This window comes from Chenopodium album, chromosome 7 (assembly GCF_948465745.1).
Source record: "Chenopodium album chromosome 7, dcCheAlbu1.1, whole genome shotgun sequence".
NCBI lineage: Eukaryota > Viridiplantae > Streptophyta > Magnoliopsida > Caryophyllales > Amaranthaceae > Chenopodium > Chenopodium album.
Window position 1 is genome coordinate 35,001 of NC_137840.1, and position 5,879 is coordinate 40,879.

Consider the following 5,879-nt stretch of genomic DNA (forward strand, 5'->3'; position numbering starts at 1 on the left):
TGTTGAAAGCTTGAAGACACTTTTCATAAAAAATAAAGACGACGTCCTTTAGAAGAAGAGAATTTAGGGGTCTAGCAATTTGTGAGAAATCTTTGATGAATCTCCTATAGAACCCGGCATGCCCCAAAAAGGATTTTAGGCCAACATTGATTGGAGGTGGCAGTTTTTCAATAACTTCAACTTTGGCCTTATCAACCCCAATCCCTTTTCTTGAAATCTTGTGAACAAGGACGATTCCCTCTTTAACCACGAAGTGACATTTCTCCCAATTTAGGACCAAGTTGACCTTCTCACATCTTGCTAAGCAACTGCCTAAATTGGACAAACAATCTTCAAATGAGAGGCCTCCTACCGAGAAATCATCCATGAACACTTCCATCTCGGCTTCAAGCATGTCCCTAAAGATACTCATCATGCACCTTTGAAAGGTTGTCGGCGAATTGCAATGTTCGAATGACATCCTTTTATATGCAAAAGTACCATATGGACAAGTAAAAGTTGTCTTCTCTTGATCATCCGGGTTTATGGATTTAAAATAAACCCGAATAACCATCAAGAAAGCAATAATACTTGTGCTTTGTTAGTCTCTCAAGCATTTGGTCAATAAAAGGGACGAGAAAATGATCCTTGTTAGTGGATGCATTTAGATGTCTATAGTCTATGCACATCCTCCAACCGGTCACCATTGTAGTTGAAATGAAATCACCATTCTCATATTCAACTACGGTCATTCCTCCCTTTTTTGGGACCACATGACCGGGGGAAACCCATCTAGAACTCAAATTGGGGAAGATGATGCCGGCATCAAGGACTTTGGTGATTTCTTTCTTCACCACCTCCCCCATTTGAGGATTGAATTTCCTTTGCCTCTCAATGAAAGGCTTGACACCCTCCTCAAGTGTTATGTGGTGCATACATAAAGCAGGAATAATACCTTTTAGGTTATCAATGGTATTACCTAAAGCACCTTGGTGGTTTCTCAAAACACCGCATAACATTTGAGTTTGACACTCGTTCAAAGAGGATTTCACAATTACCGGAAAAGTTGAATTAGGACCCAAAAACGTATACCTTAGGTGTGATGGTAGAGGTTTTAACTCTACAATTGGAACACCCTTACCTTCAGTTGAGGTAGCTATTTCCAATGCATCATCACTCGTGATTCACATGCATACTTAGTCAATGCTCTCTTCCGTACTTCCTTTAAGCATATCATCATACAATGCCATCTCCTTGCTTTGCTCACCTTTCTTCTCCTTGGTCAAAAGGACATTCTCAAGGGCATTGTTAGTAGTGAGCAAGTGCTCATGCATAGAAGTCACAATAGAATCAATAGTATTAATCATCAGACAATTATCAAGATTAGAGCTTGGATACTTCATGCTCTCATTTAAATCAAATTCTATCACCTCATCTCCTCTACTTTTAGTGAAATTTTACCACTTTTAACATCTATTAAAGCACCCGAAGTAGCAATAAAAGGTCTTCCTAGAATTATTGGAATGTTAACATCTTCATCCATCTCTAACACAACAAAATCTACCGGGATTACAAACTTCCCCAGCCTTAGAGGAACATCCTCTACCTTACTCTTTGGAATTTGATAGAACGATCGGCCAATTGTAGGGTAATGTTGGTGGGTAGAAGTTCTCCTATCTCAAGTCTTTGATATACCGAATATGGCATAAGGCTAACACTAGCCCAAAGATAACATTAAGCATTATAAATTTGCATTTTATATAATGCACAAATGATAGAAAAGTTACCGGGGTCTTTCAATTTCGGTGGCATTTTGTTCATGATAATTGCACTACAATGCTCGGTGAGATTCACCGTTTCCACCAATTCACACTCTCTCCTTCCACTCAAAATGTATCTTAAAAATCTAGCATAGTTAGGCATTTGCCTGATAGCATCGGTAAAAGGAATTGAAAGGTGAATTTTTTTCAATGTTTCAAGAAACTATCCAAATTGCACATCTAATTTGTTTCTAACAAATTTGTGAGGATATGGTAGTTTTTGCAATTGTTTTGTTTCTCTTTATTTTTCTCTTCACTCTATTTTTCTCTTTTCTCTTCACTCTCTTTTTCAAAATCTCTTTCTTTCTCACATTCATTTTATTTTTCTTTCTCATGATTTTCCTCTCCTTCTTGTTCTCAATCACTCTCAAGGGGAGACTCACTCACATTCACTTTCTCATTTCTTCTCTTAGGAATACTCTCTTCCAACACCTTCCCACTCTTAGTTCATATGGCATTCACCGGCCTCTTGGGATCTAGTCCTTGAGGTGAAAGTTTGGAAGTGCTAGACCCTTCCTTTAAAGCATTGGCCAATTGTGAAATTTGTGTTTCAAGCATTTTGTTATGGGTTATAACTTCACTAAATTTCTTATCACTAGAGGCCATGAAAGTATTGAACATTTTGGTTTGACTCTCCATCATTTCCTCTAAGTTAGACCTACTAGGTGGTGCTTGTGCATATCATTTGTCTTGGGGATCTCTATTACCTCTCACATTTGAATTGGAAGCATTTTGATTAGAAGAACCTCTATTGTTAGTGTTGTTCCAATTATTCCTATTATTAGAATTCCCCCTTGGTGATATTGTCCTTGATTCCCATAGTTCCATTGGTTATTATGGTTATGGTTACCACATAACCACCTTGATGGTTGTAGTTACCTTGGGGATTTTGGTCCCTTTGGTTTCTATTCTCACATTGGTTTTGGTTATGGTAATCATAAGCATTTCCTCTTTAATTATATGAATTTCCCCCTTGTTCTCTTCGATTAGGTGGTAAGTATCTTTGATTGTCATTCCTAGGTCTATTATCATAAGACAAGGCATTAACTTGTTCATTTTCATTATCATTACCATCTTCATATTGGGGTTGAGGTTGGAAATCATAATTACTAGAAGAGGTATCAAGGTCATATGACCCACAATTTTCACAAAATAAGCACCCATGTGGTGGCCTATTATTAGATGTAGAAGGAGAAGAGTTAGAATTCATACCTCTCCCCTTAGATTGGGAGGGATTCTCTTGTTGTGAAGTGGAGGTCTTAAGTTTTGCCTTGATAGATGTCATCTCTTTGCCAAGGTTGGCGATTTGAGACGTCAAATTATTAATGGCATTGAGGTGATTGACGGAGTAAACCGCACTTCCTCCTTTGCTTAGAGACTCCCTCTCTTCTTCTTTCCAATCCATGTGGTGCCACACAACATCCTCAATTATTTCAATGACTTGCTCCTCCATCTTGTTCATGATTGGGCCACCCGCTCTCGCATCTAAGCTAGTCTTTCCTTGTGGGCTCAAGCCCCCATAGAAAATTTGAAGCATTTGGTATGTTGAAATTCCATGATGAGGGCACTCCCTTTGATATTCTTTATATCTTTCCCACGCCTTGTATATGGTTTCACTAGCCTTTTGACGGAAACCTTGGATAAATGCCCTTGCCTCGGCCGTCTTCTTTTGAGAGTAAAATCTCCCCAAGAAAGTCGTGGTGACCTCGTCCTAAGTTCGAAAGGAGTTAAGCCTCATTTCCTTCTCAAGCCACTCAAAAGCCCTTCCTATCAAGGAAAAAGGAAGTATCTAATTCTATCATGAATAACTAACAAGAAATCTCATACAGTCAATTTAATTGCAATACAAACATCAATACTTCTCCCACATTTTCATAACTAACCCAAAAGGTTGAGCTTCACCCAACCCCTAGCAAGAAGACTACTCACAACTCATATTAATCAACATGCAAACAAGTATTAGGGTTCTAACTACTTCAATAATTTGGGAAAAGTGGTTAACAATTGAATAAACTATCATCCAACAACAAATTATCAAGCACTAAAAGGATTCAAGTAACATGCAAATACCAAATAAATCAGAATTCAAGTAGAAGAAGGTTGAAGAAATTACTAATTGAAGCTTCAAATGTTAATTACAAAAAGCCAAACCTTGAGAATGATTCTTGAATTTCATTAATACAATGACTGAATTAATGAAAACTAAGCTAGACTATCAAAGAGGAATGTTTCAAACTAAGAGCAACTACTAAAAACTAGGCTATTGATGTCCAAGTTACAAATGAGCTAAAGGAGAAGTATTTATACTCCCTGAAACACATTGGTAAATCCGTCAAAATAAAACGGATTCCCAGCGAGGAGCTCTCGCTCCATAATAAAACCCGCTCCTTCGTGCTGCGCGCCCACTCCCCTGTTTCTCAGAATAAGTCAGATTCGATCTGAAGGAGGAGGAGCGCCCGCTCCTTAGGATGTGCAGGCCCGCTCCTAGCAGGTTCAGGACTTGGGCAAAATCTTTGGAGGAGCTAGGAGCGCCCGCTCCAGCTAGGCCGCATGCTCGCTCCTCACTGGAGGGAGGTTCATGGTAGAGTATCTTCACTTCGGCGAAGCGCCCACTCCAGAAGAGGTGCACGCCCGCTCCAAGAAGCTCCAAGAAGGAGCGAGCTCTCCTTTCAAAGAGGGGGCAAAGCCAAGATACATGGAAAAACACAAGCAAAGAGGGGGCAAAGCCAAGATACAATATTTTCATTCAAAAACGGGTTAGAAAGAAGGGAAAAGATTGCAAAACTGGGTTAAAATTTACATAATAAGTGGTCAAATATTATCACACCCTAAAAAGATGCGTTTGTCCTTTCTAAATGGCTCGGTCGCGATCTCGGGAGACAAGAGTCAAATTCTCAATAAAGCATACAATAGTCAAGGATCCATGTGCCGCTCATGCAAGATATGTAGAATGCTTAAAAAGAATGAAACCTCACATGGTTGTAGCAATAACTCATTAGTAGTTTCATATTCACCAAAAGGGAGCAATTGTAAATTTTCAAAAACAAATAGAATCCGGCTTCAAGGTCCCAAAAGTTCTAAAGACACTACCTTAGCATACTTTATCCTAGAATCAACCAAAGATACCCTCAAACCGTGCATACCGATACCACATAGGAAACCATTCATTCAAAAGCAAAAGTTCGGATGATATTATGTCCATAACAAAAGCATAACATGAAAAGAAAACTAAAAGAAAGCCTCAATATCATATTTTTCGATTTTTGCATATTTGAAAGGAATGAAATAAAAAAGAAGAGCAGAAAAGTGAAGAAAAGGAAAAGAAAGGAAAAGATAAAGAAAAGTGCAAAGATGCATACATATCATATAAATCCCAATCGACAAACAAGTGGTCATTCGACAACATCGTCAATGACCCCAAACACCCTTGGTGTTACAAAGTAAGTATCCTCGAACCATTCAACTCTTCCTAACTAATCCTATTCTATGCAAACGATGAAAGAAAATGAAGAAAAGAGGGAAAGAAGGTCTCACCGGAAATCCAAGCTAAGCAAAGAAAAGCGTGGTAAAGAAAATACCATCTCCATGAAACTCCACAAGCATAGCATGAATTTTCAAAATTGAGTGAGAAAGAAAAATAGAAAATGAACTATATACAAAGAAAACGGTTAGTAACTTCAAAAAAAAAAAAAAAAAAACAAAATCGAAAATGAAAAACAAAGAAACAAACTATCAAAACAAACCAAACAAACTAACAAAATCAACTATGCACTTAAAAAAACAAATACAACTATACAATTAAGCAAAATCATTTGGATTAGAGGGATTTGGATTCAAGGGAGCAAAAATCACCATCACAACATAGAAAAAAAATTCATCATTAAAACAATCAACAAATGATTTCCAATAAGAAAAAACATGAGATGATCATGGAAACAATAACAACTCTTAACAACATCAATAATGATCAAGATAATCAATCATACACCATCAAGACATGAAAAGCAAGAATATCCAACAACAACAAAAATTGTCACCGAGACTCTTCATTAGACTAGTGTCCCCCCCAAGCTAAACAAA

General features: G+C 37.8%; 1 non-coding gene across 1 annotated transcript; it reads left to right on the forward strand.

The window, feature by feature from the left end:
• The first annotated feature begins 3,349 nt into the window (after positions 1 to 3,349).
• LOC145641337 (small nucleolar RNA R71) lies at positions 3,350 to 3,451 on the forward strand. Its single transcript, XR_014115374.1, has one exon. It is a non-coding gene; the product is annotated as a small nucleolar RNA R71 (small nucleolar RNA).
• The last annotated feature ends 2,428 nt before the right edge of the window (positions 3,452 to 5,879 follow it).